Here is a 24,975-nt window from a genome sequence, read left to right as displayed (position 1 = left end):
AATTTAACATATGCTATTAAGTTGGACTTTGTCATAGAAGCCAAGGTTTGTTTAAATCAGTGCTCAAATTGATTCTTTGTTTTAGACTGTCTCCTGTAGAGATAAATGTAGGAAAGGATGGAGCGATTCAGTCCAGCAACCGCTGGGTATCAGCGCCATTTTGGGGATTTACCTTTAACCATGATAAGAGGAGAAAATTTCTAAGTTTATTTTTTCAATCTACTTGGAATTTTTAAGAATGTTTGAATTTTTAAAAATCTTTATGTTCAATGTAGAAGAGGGTAAAAGGATCAAACAGTATGCATTTTTAATTGCACTCAGAACATGGTTCTTATTTCTTTTCTGTCTAGAAATGAAAAACTAAATCTTATTTTTTAAAAACAAAAGTAAAGAGTATTTTGTGATCAAAGTACCTATTTAGAAACAGAATTTTGGTGTACCTAAAGGCAGAAATCATGTGTTAGGTAAAGTAGCATCATGCTAACAAAAAGTGTTCAATGTATGGCTTTTGTGATGCTGTTTTTATAATATACAACACAATTGCCAAAAGCAATTAGTGTAATCAACAGGAGGAGTCTATTTTAATTGGAATATCTGGGAAACCTTGAAAGCTCAAAACTAGAGTAACCAAGTTACCTTTTGAAATTAACAAGTTGTGGTAAAAAAAAAATTAAACTAAATGAGGAGCAGCTGGGAATACTTCAAAAGAAATTTATTTACTTATTTACTTGGCAAATCTCTAACTTCTACACTGGCAATGTATGGGAGAATCTCTTTTTCTCCTGATCATGGCTTCTCAGACATCAGGCAACAGCTGTTTTAACTGGCATATCAACACAACCATTCCTGATAGGAAGTGCGTTAGGGCAGTGAATTTAATTAAAGCGGTAGAATTTAGAGAGGCAATCTACCATTGACTGACTGGGAATGTGGCCAGAATATAGCAGCCAACACTTCAGAGAAAGGACCATGTCACTGTACAAAGTTATAAATGCCATTAACTCGACGGAAGTCCTTCTCTCCCAGGCAGTCCTCTGTCTCTCCTCACAATGGTTTAGAATTGTTCCTAAGTGCCCTATTTGATGTCTGAATGCCATCTTCTGGGAATGTAATTTTTTTTCTTACAACCATTTCCATAGTTTATTAAACCAGATTTATACAGAATACACAGGAAAAGATGAATAACAGGACAGATCAGATAGTTGGGTTATAGTGTGGTGAAAGGATTAAATAAAGTATATTTATTCCACAAATTAAAATTTTAAAATAGATCGCTTGAGAATTGGACAACTTACAATCCTACTTGAAGGATGTACATTTATGGAGCAGGTCTTATGCAAAGAATTGGAGCACAAAAGGAATGAAGCTGTCTTTCAACATTTTTATCTCAAGGGAAATCTCACAGAATGAACGGCGTAGATGAATGCTGAGCCAACAGATGACAAGAGGACTTGCCCTAGTCTCTGGAAAATATGATGATAAGAAGCAGATTTCAGCTGTTCCTTAAGTTTTTCCTCTACTGGACGACAAAGCTGCCAAAAAATGAAGATACACAGATTATGACATACACATAACCCCACCACCTGCACCACATTCTGACAAGTCACAGCCCTTCATTGATTCAAGTGCAGGAAACCTACTTCATGAAGAGAAATCCTCTCCTACGAAATACTGCCTTCCACAGAAGAATCAAGCAAAATAAATGAATATTTCTGAGACATTCTTTAGAAAGCTGTTCAAAATACCTCTTAACATAAGGAGAGGCTCATATACTGGATAGTCTAGAATGCAGAATTCCATTTTTATCTTCATCAACACAAACAGGCAATTAACAACCAAAGTTAAGAAATCAGGGGCAAAATTCTATTACAATATTTTAAATATGCATTATTTTTTAACTATTGTGATTAAAAAAATAAATAGAACTTAGGCCTGTCCCTAACATTTATGGAGCCCAAGGCAAGAGTATATATAAATGGAGACCTATAAGCCATCTACCTTTTAAATCAAGCAAAATAGTTCTTTCCTTCTATTGTGACAAATAATACTTGCATGACAACAAAATCAGAAAACATGTGTAAAGCTATAATTTTTCATATGACTTAAATTTGGTAAAATACCAAACTTAAATGAATTTAATTACTGTTGCTCATGTTGGATGTTCAGTTGATGGGCTAGTAATGTCTTGGTAAGACATAAAACAAATAACTATAAATCATAGATGATATGTTTTATATAAAATTTATTTTTGCATTCATCTCTAGAAACTCTTAATTATGGTTTTTTTTTGTTTGGTTTTTTTTTTTTTTGCATTTTTCTGAAGCTGGAAACAGGGAAAGACAGACAGACTCCCGTATGCGCCCGACCGGGATCCACCCAGCATGCCCACCAGGGAGCGATGCTCGGCCCATCCTGGGCGTTGCCATGTTGCGACCAGAGCCACTCTAGCGCCTAAGGCAGAGGCCACAGAGCCATCCCCAGCGCCTGGGCCATCTTTGCTCCAATGGAGCCTTGGCTGCGGGAGGGGAAGAGAGAGACAGAGAGGAAGGAGGGGGGCGTGGAGAAGCAAATGGGTGCCTCTCCTCTGTGCCCTGGCCGGGAATTGAACCCGGGTCCTCCGCACGCTAGGCCGACGCTCTACCGCTGAGCCAACCGGCCAGGGCTTAATTATGTTTTTGAAGTCAAGATGTTTACATGTTTTCTGATAATAACAATGATCTAAAGTATTAAATAAGTAATTATATGAAAAATGTACAAAATTTAAATGTGTGTCATCAAAAATATAAGTTTTATGTAAAATTTATACATTTAAGTTATTTTGTTTTCAAACTGAATTACATTTCTTTTAAAATAGTAATCATAAGGAAAATGTAAATTTTAATTAATTTTAATTAGTAAATATAAATACTTTAAATCAAAAATTTTTAAATAAATTTTATTAATTTTATAAAAATAAATCAATAATCCTACCATTCAAGGTCTATGTAGTTGCCAGTATAATAAATCAGTATCATATTTTATTACTGGACCTACAAATACAAATTAAAAAAGAATAGTTTAATATTCCACAACATTTTCAGCTGCCATGTACAACAGTTGAGAACATCACGCTAAATTTGTGAGCATTTACAGAATCATGAATGGGAACATATAAAGAAGTAAGGCACACTGGGACCTAAGCAGTACAAGAAGGTTGAGGGTGGTGTAAAAGCATTTACTATGGAACAAAAGCTACCCCAGCTGTTTGGTGACTTCATGAGGGAATTCTCTTGCAGTCCAACATGCAGAATCCAAAGATGTTTGATGAACTTGGGCATCATTCCAGCAGGTATGGCTATCCAAGGAGATTCAATCTGCTGGGTGGGAACACAGCCAAAGGAGTCCATAGGCATCAGGCTATACTAAAAGTCAAGAGATGGATGGAACTGTGGTTTCAAGTGATATATAGCAGAACCTCCATGAGTAGTGGGAGGGTCCAGGTAACAGAGCTCAGCCTTCATTGACAAGACTGTCAGAACTAGGCAGGATGTCAGGACCCCAGCCAAGTGGGCTTGGGTGCAGGAAAAAGCTCTCTGTATCCAGATGGGTTTTAGAATGATGAGAGAAAACCAAAGCAGATGTCTGAATATACACAAGATTCATCCAACACAACTGGGGTTGGGGGGAAAGCATTGATTCAGTAGGCAAATGATGGAGCTGAAACGGAAGCATGTGGACCTAAGTAAGGTCCCTTCCACTTGCCGATGGTGCAAATATATTTTCTGCCATGGCAAGAATTGTTTCTGGCTTTAGTTGAGGTTGAACCTGCATTGAAAGGTGATTTGTGATTATAGTTGAGGGGAGCCCAAGAAGACAGAGGCTGTATAATTTTAAAATATTGCTATAATTATGGCATCTATTTTTCTAAGTGCACATATGGGCTTGTTGGAGAAATTATTTATTATGGTTTTAATCTGTAAATTCAATATATTGGTGAAACTAATTTTAACTATAAGGACATTGGGGTAGATTCTACAATTAAAAAAAATGCAAGTTTTCCTTAATTTATGTCAGGTAAATGTACATATAAAATAAATTTTAGAAAATCTTTATTATATTTCTTGAGACATCTGAAGAAAAATGTGAGTGGATTAAGCAGAAACAAAAAGGACTCATAGACACAGAAGACAATATGGTGATTACCGGAGGTAAAGAGAGTGCAGGAGGTAGAAGAGGGTGAAGGGGAATAACTAGTGATGGAAGGAGACTTGACTTGGGGCGGTGAACACACAATACAATATACAGATGATGTATTATAGAATTGTACACCTGCAGCCTACATAATTTTATTAACCAATGTCACCCCCATAAATTCAATTAAAAAGAAAAAGATCTTGGAATTGCTATTCCGTTAGGAGTCAGTTTGGACTCTAACCTTGTGAGTCTGCAGTTACCATTTAAAAAAATATTTAAAAAAAATTTTATTTATTCATTTAGAGAGAAGAGAGAGAGAGAGAGAAGGGGTAGAGGAGCAGGAAGCATCAACTCCCTTACGTGCCTTGACCAGACAAGCTCAGTGTTTCGAACCGGCAACTTCAGTGTTTCGGGTCAACACTTTATCCACTGTGCCACCACAGTTCAGACTGTAATTACTGTTTTAATATGAATAGTTTTTAGACAATGCTGAATGGCTGAAATTGTGTACTGTGTTTTAGATTCAAATGTAAAAACATTTTTCTATTAGGATTGATGAATCAGCTCTGTCCATGAAAATGTACCTTTCTCAATATAAGATCTTAAAAGAACAATAAAGTATATTCTTTCAAATCCTGAATGACAATTCTAGATTACTTTTATGTATTCTAAATATGGCTTTCAATGCTGTCAGTAATACCTACATTGGATGCATAAATAGTATCATATTCTTTTCTTACTGGCTTTTACATTCCAAAGATTTAGTCCTTATATGACACAGAAGAAGCATAATCAAGTAGGCAAATGGCCACTTAGTTATAGGGCCTCTGCACTTTAATAATAAATAACAATCTGTAAATCATACAAAATAGAAATAATTTTTGACTCTTCCTAAAACATTCCCATCTTAACGTTTCAGCTTCACTAACTGGTCTGAGCTAGGAAATGACCTCTCCTAAGAAATGTTTTGGTAAAAATTTATTTTGCTAATATTCAGAAAAACACTTTAATTTTAACTGTAGTCTCATATTATTCTTGCTTATATCTGTTAGAAAAATAGCTAACAAAGCAGTCTTTCTTTAAATACATGTCCCTGTATTACAGAAATTATTCTACCAGAGGTCAGCTTATTGAAATAAGTGTTGGCATTACAGAGGTATACTATAATGTGTATTTTAAACATAGTAGGGTAACTTAAAAGCATACACAAATAATAATTGTTAATCCCAAAGATATCTGACAACCTAAAATGGCATAAAAAGGGGTACTCTGCACTTATTCATTAATTATCACTTCAAGTCTATTTTCCCTTTTTTGTTTTGTTTTATTCTGTTTTAGGTTAGCAGAGGGGAGATAGTGAGGCAGACTTCTGCATGTGCCCTGACTAGGATTCACCTGGCAACCCCATCTGGGGCCAATGCTCAAGCACTGAGCTATTTTTTAGCACCTGAGGCTGACACAATTAGACCAACTGGGCTATCCTTAGTGCCCAGGGCCATGTTCGAACCCATCAAGCCACTGGCTGTAGGAGGGGAAGAGGGAAAGAAGGGAGAAAGGGAAGGGAAGAGAGGAAGATGGTCAATTCTCCTGTGTTCCCTGACCAGTAATCAAACCCAGGACGTCTATATGACAGGCAGATGCTCTATCCACTGAGCCACCTTAAGACAGGGCCTTAAAGCCTATTTTCCAGTATCACTTCTCTAAAAAAAAAAAATGTGGTAAGAAACACATAACATGAAACCTACTCTTTTAACAATTTTTAACTGTACAATACAATATTATTAATGATAATCACATTGTTATACAGTGGATCTCTAGAAACTTTTCAATTTGCATGTCTGAAAATCTATACCCACTAAACAACAAGTCCCATTTCCCCTTTCCCTAAGCCCCAGTCAACCACTTCTAGCATTAATGGTCCTTTATCAATAATATTACATAGTTCCAGAATTCATCAAAAGAATGTATACATATTAGTAAGGATTTCTTTTTGTTTTGTTTTGAATTTCTTTTACTGAATAATTGTTTCCAGCATCTTTGAAAGCTTTCCATGGATGAATAGCCAGTATTTTACTTCTTTGTTATCTGGTGTTTCTGTTATAAAACATAAATTTTAAGAGGTAGTTTTTATAAAAGGAAGACAGGAAATGTAATTTCTGCATCCTTGTATATATTATATATTATATTCAATATTCCTGCATCCAGCCTCAAAGTAAAAGGTTGATTATTCTCTATCTACATAATAATTGAAAAACAGGTATTCTTTGATTTCTATCTGTACAGAGTGGTATTCCCTTGCTTGTCTCTCAACACTAGATAGGGAGATAAAATTTGTAACAGTGGGAGTTAGTTCATTCCTTGCCTGAATTTTAGCCTCTTGGTGTTCTGTGTAGAAATTTTTGGCCACTAGGATCCCTGTCTTTTATATTCCAAATTTTTCAAAATTTAAGAGCTGTCTGGACTTTGCCTCCATTTTAGGTTTTATATATGCAAAACCTAAACATTGTTGTCTTTGTGTGGCTCAGGAATCTATCTCTTTCCATTCCATTGCCCCACAAAAATCTCACTAAAGCAAAAGAGAAGATACTTTGACGTCCTCCCAAAAGCTCTCCCTTCACCACTTTACAGAGGCCTTAAAGGAGAGAATAGAAAAAAGTCACCTTCTTCTGAAAACAGTTCCCAATATAGTTAATAAGATGGTTGTTATATAAGATTTAAAATAAAATAAAATACTTTTGGAACAAGAGAGACATGAATCATTATTTAGTTGTTATGCTATCTAGAGCAAGTTACTGTCTTTGATCCTCAACTTTGTCATTTGTGAGAAGACAATAATGATATCTATTTGGTCAGCCTATTGTGAGAATTGTTGGGGACAAAATACCTTGAATGGTGCCAGTACACAGTAGGTGCTCAACAAAGATAAACACCTTTCTTTCACAGTCCCTGCTTCATAAACCCTACTTAATTTGGCAGTGGGTAAGAGACAATAAGGGAAACGAGGAAGAGATTAGAAAGAACATTACATTCAAATAAGGTATAGGCATCATGTAAACAGCCATAGTGCTGGCTTTCGGTTGTATTGTTTGGGCAAAGAAATTGGCACCTGTACCTAGAGCCAGGGGAAAGGATGCTCTGATCTACTGCAGATTCAAGTCACAACTAGAATAAATTGGAAGCATAGTGCTTATTTGACTTCTTTCGCAACTTGGCAAGATGTAAAGATAGGTGACCCCTTGAACTGCAACTCAAAAATCACTTTGGAACCTGACCTACTGGGGCACAATGGATAAAGTGTCAACCTGGAATGCTGAGGTTGCTGGTCAAGGCATGTATGAGAAGCAACTGTGAGTTAATGTTTCCATCTCTTCATCTCTCCCCAGCTTTTCTTTCTCTATCTCTCTCTTCTTTCTTAAAGTCAATAAATAAAATCTTTAAAAAAATCACTTTGGGTCACAATCAACCTCTCTCCACTGGGTATTTTTGTGGTATGCTTCCATGAAGTTGGTGGCATAGTGTAATAACTGACCAGGCCACTAGTCCTGAGACTGAGGGCTACACCTGCTGTCAGCTGCAAAGTTAAAACTGACTAGAACACATGAGATACGCTGTTTGCCAGGAACCAGTGATTTACAACTAAAGTTTAAACACTGTACGATGTTTCTAAAGATGCTGTCTTGTTCTGAAATGTCACACAAAAAGAAAACTAACAATAGAACAGGAACCACAGATCAATGGGAAATCTTTTGCTGGCAAGGATGCAAGGGTAGGGTTAGAGGAGGGAGAGAGAGATTGAAAGAGTGAGAAAGAGGAGAAATTTTAAATACTAGAAAAGAATTTGTAACTACATCCACTAAAATTACTTATCTCTTGTGAATGCTACTGACAGTGTTATCCATGTGACAGTATAGATTTCAGTGATAATTACAGCTGAGTTAAAGTGTTATGTAACACTCAAGGCATAAGCTACATTTCTCTTTTTGAACATAAAGAGAAACTCAAGCTGAACAAATATTTTAAGGACATTGGTTAGAAGGGGTGATACCCGCATATCTGAATCCTTCTCTGTCCATTTTTTTTTTGTATTTTTCTGAAGTTGGAAATGGGAAGGCAGTCAGACAGACTCCTGCATGCGCCTGACCAGGATCCACCCAGCATGCCCACCAGGGGGCGATGCTTTGCCCATCTGGGGCGTCGCTCTGTTGCAACCAGAGCCATTCTAGCGCCTGAGGCAGAGGCCATAGAGCCATCCTCAGTGCCCGGGCCAACTTTGCTCCAATGGAGCCTTGGCTGCAGGAGGGGAAGAGAGAGACAGAGAGGAAGGAGAGGGGGAGGGGTGGAGAAGCAGATGGGCGCTTCTCCTGTGTGCCCTGGCTGGGAATCGAACCCAGGACTCCTGCACGCCAGGCCGACGCTCTACCACTGAGCCAACACCGGCCAGGGCTCTGTCCATTTTATTAACTGATATCTTAGGCCATAAATGTTCACTCTACTTCTCATAAAGAAAACCTCATTTAGGGGACAGACACAATCACATTTACACACCTAAATGCTCACAGATACATAATCACACACCTATATATAAATATACTTAAGAAATAAGTTAACCAGGCCTGGCTGGTTGGCTCAGCAGTAGAGTGTAGGCCCGGTGTGTGGAAGTTCTGATTCAATTCCTGGTCAGGGCACACAGGAGAAGCACCTATCTGCTTCTCCAACCCTCTCTCCCCATCTCTCTCTCTCACTGTCTCTTACCCTCCCACAGCCATGGCTCAAATGAGCCAGTTGGCCCCGGGAACTGAGGATGGTTCTACGGCCTCTCCTCAAGCACTAAAATAGCTTGATTGCTGAATAATGGAGCAGTGACTCCAGATTGGCAGAACATCAGTCCCAAATAGGGGTTGCGGGTGGATCCCATCAGCACACATGCAGGAGTCTGTCTTTCCACCTCCCTGCCTCTCACTTGTTAAAAAATTAATTAATTGACCAAGTGGAAGGACACAAGAGCCAAATGATAAGGGCTTATAATAGCAAATGGAAGTACATTTTAAAATGTTGTAATTAAATAGAGGCACGGGACAACTTTGAAAAGAAGAATAAAGTTGTAAAAATTACAATACCCAACTTTAAGACTTATAAAGCTTCAGTAATCAAGATAGTTTGATACTGGTATAAATAAAGACAAAAGGATCAATGAACAGATGTTCAGAACAGACCTACATATGTCAGTTGATAATGATGCAAAGGCAACTCAGTGGAGAAAACAAACTTTTTAACAAATAGTGCTGGGACAATTGAATATCCAAGGGGCAAAAAATAGAATAGAATAAAATAAAATAAAATAATAAAGACCTTTGAGCCATACCTTATCCCAAATATAAAAACTAAATCAAAATGCATCATAAAAGAAACTGTAAAACCCAAAACTTTAATAGCTTCTAGAGAGAAACAAAAAACAGGAGAAAATCTTTGTAACCTTAGACTAGGCAGACATTTCCTAGATACAACACCAAAATCATGGTTAAAAAAGATAAATGTGACTCAATCAAAATTAAGAACTGTTCTTTGAAAAACACCAAGAGATTGAGGATAAACCATAGGCAGAAAAAAAATGTTTCAAATGACATATCTAACAAAAAACAAACAAACACAACACGTGTATTTTGAATAAAGCACTCTCAAAATTCAATAAGAAAACAGTTTAATTTTTAAAGCAGGCAAAAAAGTCAGAGAGATTTGAAGCATTCTAAATATTCTAAGCACTGTGCTGATTTGCAAATGGAGGGGGTCTCATGAGATTGAGAGGTGGGAAGCTAGAAGATTTAAGAGGCATTGAAATAGTCTTATAACTGCAGGGAACTGAATTTTGCCAACAGCTGAATGAGTTTGGAAATAGGTTCTTCTTCAGAGCCTCCAGATGAGAGCCCAGATGAGTAAGCCCCTTAATTTCCACTAAGTGAGACCTACACCTGTGAACACAGTTGGGCCACACTGGAATTCTGACTATAGAACTATAAGCTAATCAATTTGCGTTGATTTAAGAAGCTAATGACAACAATAATTTTTTAAAAGTTGGGCAAATGATTTTAATAGACACGTCACCAAACATGTATGGGTCAAAAATAAGCAAATAAAGAGGTGCTCTACAGCAGTGGTCCCCAACCTTTTTTGGGTCACGGACCAGTTTAATGTCAGAAAATATTTTCATGGACCAGCCTTTAGGGTGAGATGGATAAATGTATCACGTGACCGAGACAAGCGTCAAGAGTGAGTCTTAGATGGATGTAACAGAGGGAATCTGGTTATTTTTTAAAAATAAAACATCATGCCCTGGCCGGTTGGCTCAGCGGTAGAGCGTCGGCCTAGCGTGCGGAGAACCCGGGTTCGATTCCCGGCCAGGGCACACAGGAGAAGCGCCCATTTGCTTCTCCACCCCTCCGACGCGCCTTCCTCTCTGTCTCTCTCTTCCCCTCCCGCAGCCAAGGCTCCATTGGAGCAAAGATGGTCCGGGCGCTGGGGATGGCTCCTTGGCCTCTGCCTCAGGCGCTAGAGTGGCTCTGGTCGCAACATGGCGACGCCCAGGATGGGCAGATCATCGCCCCCTGGTGGGCAGAGCGTCGCCCCATGGTGGGTGTGCTGGGTGGATCCCGGTCGGGCGCATGCAGGAGTCTGTCTAACTGTCTCTCCCTGTTTCCAGCTTCAGAAAAATGCAAAAAAAATTTAAAAATAAAATAAAAATAAAATAAAAAAACATCATTCAGACTTAAATATAAATAGAACAGAAATAATGTAAGTTATTTATTCTTTCTCTGTGGACCAGTACCAAATGGCCCACAGACCAGTACCGGTCCATGGCCCAGAGGTTGGGGACCACTGCTCTACATCACTGGTATTAGGGAAATGCAAATTAAAGCTATAGTGAAATACCACGACACACTTACTACAATTTCTAAAATTTAAAAGTCTGATCTTATCAAATGTTGGCAAGAATATGGAGTAAATGGAACTCTCATAAGCTGCTTGTGGGAATGTAAAATGATATACACATTTTGGAAATGTTTCTTAACATATTAAACACTGTAGACCAAATGAATCAGCCATACTAATAGGACTTTATCCAGAAGATATGAAAGCATGTGTCAATACAAAGATTTTTCATGAGTGTACACTGAAGCTTCACTCACAGTGCCTGAAAGTGGAAACAATTTGAATGTTTATCAACAGATGCATGGAGAAAAAATGTTGGCAAATTACATGTCTAAAAGAGAACTTGAGTTTGAATAAGGAAATAAACAAACAATAAAATTTTTTAAACAGGTAAAAAAATATCAGAGATTTGAAGCATTCCAAGGATTTCAAGCACTGTTCTAATTTACAAATGCGGTAGAGTCATACAAAAAGAGTGTTAATCAGAGATGAAAAGAAAAAGTATTAATATACACAAAAACACAAAAGAATCTCAAAATAATTATGCTTCATGAAAGAAGCCAACCCTATTGCCTGACCAGGAGGTGGCGCAGTGGACGGAGCATCAGACTAGGATGTGAAGGACCCATGTTCGAGACCCCAAGATCACCAGCTTGAGCACGGGCTCATCTGGTTTGAGCAAAGCTCACCAGCTTGGACCCAACGTTGCTGGCTCGAGCAAGGGGTCACTCGGTCTGCTGAAGGCCTAAGGTCAAGGCACATATGAGAAAGCAATCCATGAACAACTTAGGAGCTGCAACAAAAAATTGATGATTGATGCTTCTCATCTTTCTCCATTCCTGTCTGTCTGTTCCTATCTATCCCTCTCTCTGACTCTCTCTCTGTCACTGTAAAAAAAAAAAAAAAGAAAGAAAGAAGCCAATCCCACAAGAAAGCACATAGTGTTATTTCCATTTATATAAACTTCTAGAAAATACAAATTTATCTATGGCAACAGAAAGCAGATCAGCGGTTGCTTGTGTCACATATTTGCAATAGAAATCAGTAAGACACAACTCAAATTATCATAGGCAAATGTGTCACAACCCTTTGGCCTAGCATTAGCATGTGATTAATATTAGGGAAGAGGTTTAGAGCAATGGGAGGCTTCTGACCAATGTTCTCACTGGTGCTCAGCTTGGAATTGATGAACTCAGTGTCTTCATTATTTATCCACTGCAATCCAAGGACCAATGATCTGAAAATGATTGCCAAGAAAATAAATGTCTTATTTTCAAATTGACTATTGCAGACAACCTGTTTATATGTCTCAGGGCATAGCGTCACATGCACTAGGGGACTTTGTTGAGTTGTGCATTAAGATTTAAATGCTTTTGTCAGCCTGGCAAGGTGGTTGCATAGTGGATAGAGCATCGGCCTGGGACACATAGGACCCAGGTTTGAAACCCCGAGGTCACCAGCTCAAGCGCGGGTTCATCCATCTTGAGCATAGGCTCACCAGCTTGAGTGCGGGGTCGCCGGCTTGAGCATGGGATCATAGACATGACCCATGGTCACTGGCTTGAGCCCAAGGCCGCTGGCTGGGGCCCAAGGTCGCTGGCTGTAGCCCCCCAGTCAAGGCACATATGAGAAAGCAATCAATGAACAACTAAGGAACTGCAATGAAGAATTGATGCTTCTCATCTCTCTCCCTTCTGTCTGTCTGTCCTTCTTTCTGTCTCTGTGTGTCTATCTCTCTTGCTAAAAAAAAATGCTTTTGTCAGAGCAAAATGTCTGAAAATGAAATAATACATAAAAATAATAGAAAAACGATGCAAGAAATAGAGAACATTTGGAAAGAAAAAGGTAAAATGGTGAAAGTTTATATATAAGCTTCTAAATATGCCATTTGTTTATAATTATTAAGTAAAGTGTTGAAAATTATAAGATACTTATTCACTTAAATGGGCAACTTAATTGTCTATTACTAAAGCTTTAAATACATTGATTTCTGTAATTTATTATTCAATTAACAGAACTAATTGTAAATAGACTTTCTAGTCATTTCATTGGAATAATGCATGAATTAAATATGCTTCATGAGGTGCAAATTTGTAGTGGTTTTTTTTTTTTAACATAATATTGTCACTTTTATAAATGCTTTATTTGGCTTTCCAGATTGTATTTTACATTAGTATTTTAATTATAGTGTTGGAGTTTGGGTTATCATACTTATCCCAACTATTCTAGTAATAGTTGATGTAGATGATGTTAGGAAAATTTTCTATGCATTATTTGAATACATGTAGTCTTAAAAATATATGGTGTGGTCTGACGTGTGGTGGCACAGTGGATAAAGCGTTGACCTGGAACACTGAGGTCGCCGGTTCAAAACCCTGGGCTTGCCCAGTCAGGGCACATATGGGAGTTGATGCTTCCTGCTCCTCCCCCCTTTCTCTCTCTCTCTCTCTCTCTCTCTCTCTCCTCTAAAATGAATAAATAAAAAATATATATATGGTGTGTACATGTTTACTTCACAGGGGAGAGTTTCCATTCTACATTGTGGTATAGTCTTTGTAGGTTCCATGCCAAATTTGGGAAAAGTGAGAAGTGAGGCAGAAGTGTTAGACAAAGGAAGATTTCACCAGTACTTTATCTTAATCATCTGAGGAAGGATAGAAGAGAAAGATTATGAATTTAATCAAAACATCATGGCTTCCTGACCAGGCAGTGGCGCAGTGGATAGAGTGTTGGACTGGGATGCAGAGGACCCAGGTTTGAGACCCCGAATTCACCAGTTTTAGCATGGGCTCATCTGGTTTGAGCATAGCTCACCAGCTTGGACCCAAGGTCGCTGGCTTGAGCAAGGGTTTACTTGGTCTGCTGAAGGCCCACAGTCAAGGCACATATGAGAAAACAATCAATGAACAACTAAGGTGTTGCAAGGAAAAACTGATGATTGATGCTTCTCATCTCTCTCCGTTCCTGTCTGTCTATTTCTATCTATCCCTCTCTCTCTGACTCTCTCTGTCTCTGTAAAAAAAAGCAAATAAAAAACAAAACAAAAAAACCAATAAAACATCATGGCTGCATCCAGGAATTTTCATATCTAAAGTAGAGTCTAAGATCTAGGCCTCTGGTCAAACAGTGGCATAGGTAAACTCAGTACTTGAATGCTCCTGCAAATACAACAAAATTACAACTAAAATAAGAACAACCGTCATTGAGAACCATCCGGACTCTGGCTAAATGGAAGTCCTACAACTAGACATTTAAAGCCACACAAAGACTGGTAGGAGGGGTAGAGATGCAGAACGTGCTGGTCCCACACCCACATGTTGGCTGTGGAGGTTCCCCGAGGAGCAAGGCCTCCCAGCCCAGGGTTCCAGTGCCAAGAAGAGAAGTCGTCATAACTTCTGGCTGTAAAAACCAACCAGGATAGTGGCTGAGGGAGATGGGGGACAGCTGGAGTCCTGGGCAGCTCTTTTTAAAGGACTCATACACAGACTTACTTGTACTGACTCTCTGTTCTCCAGTGCTGGGGTAGCAGTCTGAAAGGAGTCAAAGAGAAACTGGATTGTCAGGCATCAAGGCAAGAACTGGAGGGGCAGCTTTCTGCCAAATAAAAGTGCTGGTAGAGCTATTGGTCCCCCTCTGAAACCCCCAGCCCCACAGAGCTGGCAGGTGAGCTCCATATCTGAGTTTCCATTCACCTGGCCCAAATTGTTTTCCCTGCCTTGGTGATTCAACCTGTGGGCCCACCCTAGCTGTGGCTTTTCCACACAAATGGCCTTTCTTGCCTCATGCTTTGGACTTTCCTAAAATCTCTCAAACAGGGAGAATATGGCTTCTGCATACCCCTTATCTTCTGCCAAGTGGCCCCAGGCCTGGCACTAAAGGCAGCTGGTCTTGGTTCATAGATTGATTTCTCCTGGGCACCTCGAAGCCCAGCACAAGTAGGAGTCATCTGCACACTGCTCTGTAGCTCGTTATGGTGGCCCCAGGCAGAGCATAGGCAGTGAATGAACCTGTATCTTCTGGGAGGTCTCAGAGCCAGTATACCCTGTGGACATCTTCAGACCATACTGGACTACAACCCTACCAGCTTCATGAGCGACACATTCAAGGGGCATACTTGGTGAGCACCAAAGCCCCCTAAATTAAGTCCTACTCCATAGGGTTGATTCCTATATAGCAACTCCTCCACTGTAATTGCAGCCAGTCCTCAAAGCTGATCGGTCTGGGGATCAATCACTTCCAGTGATACCCACAGTAATCAAGGCTCAACTACAACAGGACAGTACGCACAGCCCATACAGGGGTGTACCTAGATTGCCCAGCTCAGGTGACTGGGGAGGCCATGCCACTGGCTCTACAGGATACCTACTACACAAGGTCACTCTACTAAGTCTGGGAGACATAGAAGCTCTACTTAATACATAGAAACAAACATAGGGAACCAGCCAGAATGTAGAGACAAAGAAACATGTCCTAAATGAAAGAACAGGAAAAATCTCCAGAAAAAGAAATAAACAAAATAGAGGCAAGCAATCTATCAGATACAGAGTTCAAAACACCAGTTATAAGGATGCATACAGGACTTCAACAAAGAAACAATAAGCATAAAAAAAAGAATATAAAAACCATAAAAAAGAACCAGTTGGAAATGAAGACTACATTAACTGAAATGAAGAATAATTTACAAGGAATCAATAGTAGACTACATCAAGCTGAGAATCAAATCAGCAATTTGGAATATAAGGAAGCAAAAACTATCCAATCAGAATAGCAAAAAGAAGGACAAATTCCAAAAGAAATGAAACCTCTGGGACAACTTTAGTAGTACTAACATTAGCATCATGTGGGTGCCAGAAGAAAAAGACAGAAAGCAAGAAATTGAAAATATATTTGAAAAAATAGTGACAGAAAACTTCCCTAACCTGGTGAAGGACATAGACATACAAGTTCAGGAAGAGCAGAGTCCCAAACAAAATTAACACAAAGAGGCCCACACCCAGACATATCATAATTAAAATGCAAAAAGTTAAACACAAAGAGAGAATTTTAAAAGCAGCAAGAGAAAAGCAGTAAGTTACCTACAAGGGAGCTCCCATAAGACTGTCAGTTGATTTCTCAACAGAAACTTTGTAGGCCAGAAGGGATTGGCAGGAAATATTCAAAGTAATGAAAAGCAAGGACTTACAACCAAGATTACTCTACCCAGCAAGGCTATCATTTAGAATTGAAGGACAGATAAAGAGCTTCCCAGACAAGGAAAAGCTAAAGGAGTTCATCACCACCAAACCAGTATTATACGAAATGTTAAAGGGTCTTTTTTAAGAAGAAGAAAAAATATTTAAAATATGAATAATAAAATGGCAACAAATATATATCTATTAACAAATGAACAAGCAGAACAGAAACAGACTCATAGATGCCAAGAACATTTTGAAGGTTGACAAATGGGAGGGGGGGTCAGGGGATGGTGAAAAAAAGAAGGGATTGGGAAGCACAAATTGGTTGTTACTGACTAGTCACGGGAATGTACAGCACAAGAAAAATAGTCAATACGTATGGTGTCAGATGGATACAGAACTTAGCAGGATGATTAGTTAGTAAGTTATGTAATGTCTAATCACTGGGTTGTATACCTGAAACTAATACAATACTGTATGTCAAATGTAATTGAAAAGCAAAACAGTGATTTAATAATAAATAAAGTAGATCCTAATTGGTCTGTGGCCTTTTGAGTAGTGATTAAACTTTAGACTTTTGGAATTAAGAGACATAAGTTCAGCCTGACCAGGTTGTGGCACAGTGGATAGAGGGTCAGCCTAGTATGCTGAGGACCCAGGTTGGAAGCCCCAAGGTCACTGGCTTGAGCATGGGCTCATCTGGATTGAGCGCAAGCTCACCAGCTTGAGCTTGGGGTCACTGGTTTGAACGTGGGATCATAGACATGATCCCATGGTCACTGGCTTGAGCCCAAAGGTCTCTTGCTTGAAGCCCAAGGTCTCTGGCTTGAGCAAGGGGTCACTTGCTCTGCTGGAGCCCCCTGGTCAAGGCACATATGAGAAAGCAATCAGTGAACAACTAAGGAGCTGCAACAAAGAACTGATGCTTCTCATCTCCCTCCCTTTCTGTCTGTCTGTCCTTGTCTGTTCCTTTCTCTGTCTCTCTCTCTCTCTCTCTCTGTCTCTCTCTCTCTCTCTCTCTCTCTCACACACACACACACAAAGATAGAGAAATAAGTTCAAATGTCAGCTCTACCACTTAGAAAATATAAGACTGTGGCAATTTTCTAAGCCTCTCTGAGCCCATTTCCTTACCTGTAAAATAGAGGTAGTAATGGTAACTGTCTCTCAGGGCTTCTGTATTAAATGAGATCACAAACATAAGATGCTCAGTAAAACGTCTAATACCTAACAAGTGTTCAATAGCTGGTAGCTATTTTACAAATCAAAGGAAGTTGCACGTGGGTGCAGCATGGGTGAGAGCAAGAGGTCAGGGACCAAAGCCTTGACCAGGCGGTGGAGGAGGCAATGGGTTTTATATGAACTCTCCTGTAAGGCACAAGGGCTGGAGGTCAGTTAGGAGGCCCTGATAGCTTGAGCTGTGCTGTCCATTATAATAGCTACTAGCCTAGGTCCTATTTAAAATTAAAGTAATTGAAATTAAACAAAATTTAAAATGAAGTTCTGCAGTCACACTAGCCACATTTTAAGTGTTCCATAGTTACATTTAACTGATGGCTACCATAGTAGAGAACATAGATATAAAACTACTTTGGCACAAAGTTCCATTGGACAATGCTGTCTGAAAGAGTCCATGTTGGGCTAACATCAAGACAACATTCACGAATAACCAGTTAACTGAACTAATATCTCCATCAAAACTAATCTCTTTACGTTTTGAAGTATCTTTTATTCCACAGAGTCTGAGTTCTATCAACACTCTCTTACCCAAGACTCTGCCATTTTTCAAGCTGTTAGAATATTTCTGATCAATGTGCATACATTCAGAGAGATTCTACAGAGGAGGCGTCCTTGCCTTTTTTGATTGAGTTTCTGAATTCTATCATTAGCCTCAACATCTCTGCAATTATTCATATCTGGTTATTAGCATGTTATTTCTACACTCCTCCTCCTCTTCTCCTGCCCCAGTCTCCTGGGAGACTGTGAATGCCTTAAAGTGATCATTATTTTAGTAGCAGCTGGTGTTTAACAGCGCCGGGTTTGTGACTGACAGAGGTGACGGGATGTTTTCGTGGCTGCATTGTCCTTACTGTACTCTTTTTTTTTTTTTTTTAAACAGGCATAATTCACTTTATTTTCCTTATATAAAATTATATGGTGGCCACAGCAAGAGCCTGGGTCCTCTGCACAGAAACTTAGGTATGGGTCTTTACAAGATGGTCAGTGAATTCCTGATAGGGAGACTTAGTGAACACAGCTTTCCAGAGGTCAGGGGTGAGATCGCTCTAGGTCTTGGAGATGGCATCAAAGGTGGCCTTGGCAAAGTTGCCCAGGGTAGCAGTGCAGCCCCTAGCCAAGGTATGGCAGTCGTTGATACCAGCCATCATCAGCAATTTCTTGGGCACGGGGGCAGAGACAACGCCAGTGCCTCTGGGGGCAGGGATGAGGCGCACCAGCACAGAGCCACAGCGGCCTGTCACCTTGAACCGGGTCCTCTGGCCAGCGCGTGTCTGCTTTTGCACGGGCATAATCTTCAAAACTTTGTCCTTAAGGGATGCCCCCAAGAAAAAGTCAATAATCTGACTCCTTGATAGGCAGGGAGAAGAGATAGATCTCCTCCAGATATGTATCTTCATGTCCTTGACCAGGCGCCCCAGCTAGGTGACCGGGATCCACTCCTTGTCCTCCACCTTGCCTCCGCGAGGCCCGCAGCAGCGACCCCAACCCCGGATGCCGCTGCCAAATCCTCCACGGAAGCCGCCGCGGCTTCCCATTCCAGAGCCCCCAGGCCTCCGGGCCCTCCCGCAGCTTCAGCGTCATCCGCCATTTGGTGTCTCCTCTGAAAAGCCTTACTGTACTCTTAATGGGTCACAAGGTTTGGAATCAAGTGATGTTACACACTGTAGTGTCTGCAGGGCAGCATTATATGGTAACGCTGGGAAACATCTCAATATAAGGTGGGCCAATGCCTTTACTGTCATTAGTTAACCGAGCTGTCTGCGTGTCTGTTTCAGCTCCCTGACCCACATTTCATCCACGCTCTGCTGTTTTTCCCCTGCAGGGTTATTTCCTGAATAAAGACCATAGCTTATGAGTTCCCCAGCAGAGAACTTTGTTCTGACCTCCCTAAACAGGCAGTTTCACCTGCTGGGCTTCCTAGTCAATCTGTTAAGATTTTAGCAGGAGATTCTTGGATACCTTTTCATAAAACATATGGGAGACTGTAATTACTTTGGCCTGGTATACTTTCAAAATTGAGAGGGCAAGGAAGAGGTGCAAATCTCCTGTTCATAAATAACCAAATCTGTGGGCATTTTAAAAGGCATTCCATGCAGCAGGAAAATTTATGTGCCACATTTCACCCTTGGCACACTTTCCAAATGAATTGTTCAAAGAGTAGTTATATTAGGACAAGTAGAAATGATGACCAAGACCAGATGTGGATTTTTAGTTAATATTTATGCAACACCCACAGGGAAGATGGTATTGCACAATAAACTAAAAATGTCTTAGGCAAATAAGGAAATCTTTACCCCGAGGAACTGGCACGGCAAAGGTATGAATTATACAACAAAGGACTGGGAATGCAGAACAAATGTAGGGTAGGTCGGGGCAACTATAAAAAAGAATTCATTGAGGAAGTGGTGAGGTAGCAGATGTGTGGAACCTACTTCAGGAAAATAAGGGCTTAGCACTTTTTTGGCCCTTCAGGTGTCTAACATAGAAAACTCAGGCCAACCAGCCTAATTTCCTTCACCTGTGGAGAGCAACAATGGCTTTAAATAGACTATATATACACATGTTCAGAACCAAGGCAGAAGTCTCACAATAAGTCTGCCCATAAACTAAAAGGCAGTGTCCCCACATTTGATACAATCTCCAAGGACAGTGATGACATCTCTAATCTGATATCCTGCCCCCAACCCCACCCCCAGCCCACTTTCGCAGTTGTGCAAGGAAGGGACACAATTCAGGCATTGACTGCTTCTCAGCCCTTGGAGAGCAGTTTGAAAGCATCCAAGGCTTAATGCACTGGGAGAATTCTGAAACCCACATTAAATTAGAATAGGAATATTTGCTAAAAGCGACTTCTCAAACACAGCTGGATTTTCAGCCTTCCATTCATCAGGGACAGCAGGATGTGCCACTTTGCGGCATTTCTCGGTCTTCCAGGCTTCCCATACTGAGGAAATGGAGGTGGAGAGAGGAGAAAAGAAGGTGGAGTGTAGAAAATATTTAAAACTATTGGAGCATTAAAAATGGAGACAGCTCTGGAAAATGCTTATAAGCTTTTAGCACACTAAACCCAAACCTTTTACTTTTTTTATGTCTTTGGATCCTCTTAATTATTGAAGAGCACTGTCTCTGTGCGACTTCCCACCACAGGTTTCCCTGAAGAATTGATGCATTCTGAAGAACTTTAACTTCCTTCCTTCCTCATTCTTCTTTTTTAGTTCTTCACTATCTTTAACATTGGCCCCAAACCCAAAAATCATTTACTCTATTTTCATGATGAAAATTGGTGTATTTTTAGTTGTTATAGTTTCTGCAGAGCACATTCGTTCATTTATTGTATTTTTCTGTTTGTTTGTTTTGCATTTTCAGTTTCTTCTACCTATCCAAATGTTAAAGGGTCTGGGTATTATGTAGAAAACAAGACTAATATGTTCCTGACCTTTTAGAGCTTCCATTCTAGTGGTGAGTCCAGACACAAGGCATATATGAAGAAAATAACACAGGGTTATGGGTAGACTGGGGGGAGGCTACTTTAGAATGAGTAGGCTAGGAAAGCCTTTCTGAGGAGATGACTTCTTTTTTTAAGATTTTATAAGGTCTACCGGAAAGTTCTGTTTGTTTCTATCACAAGTTTCAACACGTAAGCACATGTTTGTTTGGCGCATGTGTGCCTCTCTATTTTTATCATTTAATGTATACATACTGACGTAGCAAATTAACTAAAACAAAGTTGACTCACGTTAGTCTTATGTGTGAAGCTATAGTGTACCCATGGCTACTGATAAAGTTCATTTACGCCACTATATTTTATATGAATTTCAACAAGGAAGAAATGCTACAGAAGCATGTAGAAATTTATTGAAAGTGTTTGGTGAAGGTACAGTTTCTGATAGGACATGCAGAAGATGGTTCGAAAAATTCAAAACAGGTGATTTCGACCTTTCTGATAAGCCACGTTTTGGGCGACCATCTTTGATTGATGACGATGTTGTTAAGACCATGTTGGAGCAAGATCCTTTTCTGACAACATTGGAGATTGCAGAAAGGCTTAATTCAGCTCAGCAAACCATTTCGGACCATATTCAGAAGATAGGATTGGTGTGGAAATATATTATTTAATAAAGTTTATTGACGGTAAGAAAAATTTGTATTTTGTTTTATTCCAAAAACGGACAGAACTTTCTGGTAGACCTTATATTTATTGATTTTACATAGAGAGGAAAGAGAGGAAGGGGCAGTGAGAAGTATCACCCATAGTTGCTTCACTTTAGTTGTTCACTGATTGTAGTAGAGTAGCTGTTGGGCAAATGAGTATGTAAAATTTTATTTTCTGAGTTGCTCACTTTTATTGTTAAAAATGTCCCCTGCCAGGTGAAACTGCTAATTACCTTCCTGCTTGGGAAGGGCCATTGTTATGCTAATGTTGCTGGAGGAAAGGTTTTCATGCCAAAATGTTTTAAGAAAAAGGAGCCGAGGAAGAAGGAGGCCATATTTTTGCAGAGTGAGAGCAGGGAGGAAGAGTGCTGGAGAGAAAGAAGCTATGTTGGCAGATGGGAACCAGAGGGGCGAGGGGCTTTGTGAGCTACACTGAGACTGGTGGGGGCCTTTGATTCTAAGGAAAACAAGAAGAGTCTCCTGGTTGTGGAACTGAAGAATGTGTGAGTGGGTTTTGGAGCCCTCTGTGTGTTTGTTTTTCCTCACCGGCCTGTTGAAAAGCTAGAATAAAAGAATGACCCACCAGTTTTCGGCTCTTCTGTTTCTTTACCATCTGCCCGAATTCAGTGAGAACCTGCATGTGAATGGCCACAAATGGCGGTGGCCCCTGGCCTTACAGTAGCAATATAGTATGCAACCAAAATATATATCTATATATGTAATTGCTGGTGTATCACATGTAACCTATTTCCTAGAATTTCTTTAGCATCCCTACCCAGGAATGCAGAACTACTAAAGCAGGATGTTCCCATACCCCTTAGGAGATGACTGAAGCCCAAGAAGCAATAAAGACAATGATTATATCAGAATGCCATACAGAATAAATTATGATTCCAGGAACCAGCCATCCTGTTTGATGATTCTTACAATGCTTGGAAACCAGCTATCCTACTTTATGACAAACTGCATGCTCCGCATCGTACTAACCTCACCTAAAAAGTATATAATCCGCCCTCACAAGTGAGATTGTAACACAAGCTTTGGCCTAGGATATGCCACCTGTCTTCTCAAGTTGCTGGCAATCTTGACTAAAGATGCCTGTTTCCCTCTCAGACCCAGTCTCTGCTTACTGGCTATTGCAGTGATGGGTGACCTGAAAGGTGGACTGGTTGTAGTCCAGTAACAATTGCTCGTCATATGTGCCTTGACTAGGCAAGCTCAGGGTTTTGAGCCAGCAACTTCTCAGCATTCCAGGTTGAGGCTTTATCCACTGTTCCACCACAGGTCACATAGGTGATGACATCTGAACTAAGATTTGAATGCTGAGAAAGAGTTCAAGGTCTGTGGAGAAAGTACTCCACCTGGGAGTAGGAGAAAGAGAAAGTGGTAAATTCTAGAGGAGAAAGATTTCTGGGCTGTCAGGAGTGCTGGAGCTCCCTGTGAAGAGAGAGAGAGGTAATCAGGGCCCGTAACAGTGTGGCTGGCCACAGTAAGAACTGGAGTTTGTATTCTATGTGCAACAGAGTCACTGAACATTTTAAAATAGGGAAATGGTAGGTTTTCAAAAAGAATCATCAGTCTAATGCCTTAAGAATGGGGGGTGGGTGGGTGTAATGGCAAGTAGAGAAGTAAGACTACTTAGAAGCCTACTTATTTAGCCCACACAGGAAATGAGGGCAGCTTGGACTAGAATTGCAATAGTGTGGATGTGATGGTAAACATATAGGTTCTAGTTAACTAAAAGGAGGACGCTGGAGAGTATAGTAGTAATAACAATAGCAAGCATGTCTCTTGCAGTTAGGACACTTCTAGTTGCTTCAGTTAACTACTTTAATCTTCATAATATGTACCCACACAGGCGGGTACTATTATCATCACTCTTTATGGGGAAAAAAATTGAGGCCCAAAGAGGTTAAGTGACTGGCCAAAGCTGGCCCAGATATTAATAGCTGAGTGGGGGCTCAAACTGCAAGGTGCTCTTCCTCAGTGTACGAGAATAACATGAGTGCTGTGAAGAGGACATTGAAGGTCAATTGACAGGATTTTTAGAAAAACTTTTCTACCTTGAGCAGAGCTTGTGGAAAGGAAAAAAAAGGTAAAAGATCAAGGAAAGCCTTTCTGAAGGGATGACTTCTTTTTTTAAGTATGTTTACTTCTGTTTTTCAATTCTCTTTCAGGTATGTTTACTTCTGTTTTTCCCAGGGCACAATGGACCCATCCTGCATGACATTGTATATAATGCATATTCATCACTTCATCTGTGTGAAATCAGGCAAAGGTGGAGATCTGTTTTGCAGAAGCCCAAACCATAATAGTATTTGCTTCTCAAGCCACTCCAAGACAGCCAGGGGGCTCAATTTCTTGCCACAGGTTTGGAGAGTTGGCTGGTTAGGTGCGGTCCTTGAAGGCAGAGGGTGGGAGAGGAAAGTCAACCCTCTTCAGGTTTGTTTTCCGTGCATTACGGTTACCAGGCAGCAGGGGGCGTCGCAGCAGTGTTTATCGTGGTCCACAGGAGCCACTCGTCCTGCAGAAAGGGCCAACCCAGGTGTGGCGGGCAGCCCTTGGTCCTCTCTGTTCTCACAACTTTAGTACCCAGAGCTCGTTCTACACAGGCCATTCTTCTACACCCTATTTCATCAGGTTGCACGTCTTCCATCCAGTCCTGTATCCGGGTGAGAAGGAAAGGGCATTCGCTTCCCGCCTTCCTAGGTTATAGTGCTGTACTGGGCAGTCGAGGCGTCTCTTCTTCTGTGTTCTCATGCTATGTTCTCAGGGATAGACTGACAGCCGCAGCCCCACCCCACCCCTCAACCCCCCACTCAGTATGTCGTGCCTTTATTTCCTCCTTTGGGGACTTTTCAAACTACGCGGGAATATTTCCCTCACCATGTCTTTCCTTTGACATTCGGGACCACAGTAAGCTCGGAGCTGAAATCTCTCCCTAAGGTCTCCTTCCCCACCCCCCATTTCGGGTCACGCACAGTGAGTTTGTGAGAAGTGGTGGTGTGTGTTGTGGCAACCGAGGCTGCAGCACTGGCCAAACCTGTTCTTCCCCTTCGGGTCCCCACAAGTCTCCAGCTGATCGGACTTACGCCTGGCAGCGCTCAGGCTGGGAACCGGCCAGTGCCAGGCGCCGCCGGGTGGCCGCAGGACGACCAAGCGCGTCCCCCTTTAGTCTGGTCTCTCCACAGCTTCCCCTCCCAGGCTGCGCTCCAGCAGTCGCTCCGGGGTCTTCCAGGCTCTCGACGGTGAAATCGAAGGTGAAAGAAACTAGAGGAAGGCGGGACGTAGGTAGGAGGAGTCTGGGGCCCGG

General features: G+C 40.6%; 1 long non-coding RNA gene and 1 pseudogene across 1 annotated transcript; both read right to left on the bottom strand.

The window, feature by feature from the left end:
• Positions 1–1,227: 1,227 nt before the first annotated feature.
• On the bottom strand, positions 1,228–24,975 carry LOC136394776 (uncharacterized). Its single transcript, XR_010749232.1, has 3 exons — positions 24,755–24,975; positions 2,971–3,029; positions 1,228–1,532 (listed from the first exon to the last, which is right to left on the bottom strand). It is a non-coding gene; the product is annotated as an uncharacterized lncRNA (long non-coding RNA).
• On the bottom strand, positions 18,422–19,098 carry LOC136393870 (small ribosomal subunit protein uS5 pseudogene; annotated as a pseudogene).

This window comes from Saccopteryx leptura, chromosome 2 (genome assembly GCF_036850995.1).
Source record: "Saccopteryx leptura isolate mSacLep1 chromosome 2, mSacLep1_pri_phased_curated, whole genome shotgun sequence".
NCBI classification, from domain to species: Eukaryota; Metazoa; Chordata; class Mammalia; order Chiroptera; family Emballonuridae; genus Saccopteryx; species Saccopteryx leptura.
Note: the sequence above shows the minus strand (reverse complement) of the source record. Positions and strands in the feature narration are given on the sequence as shown.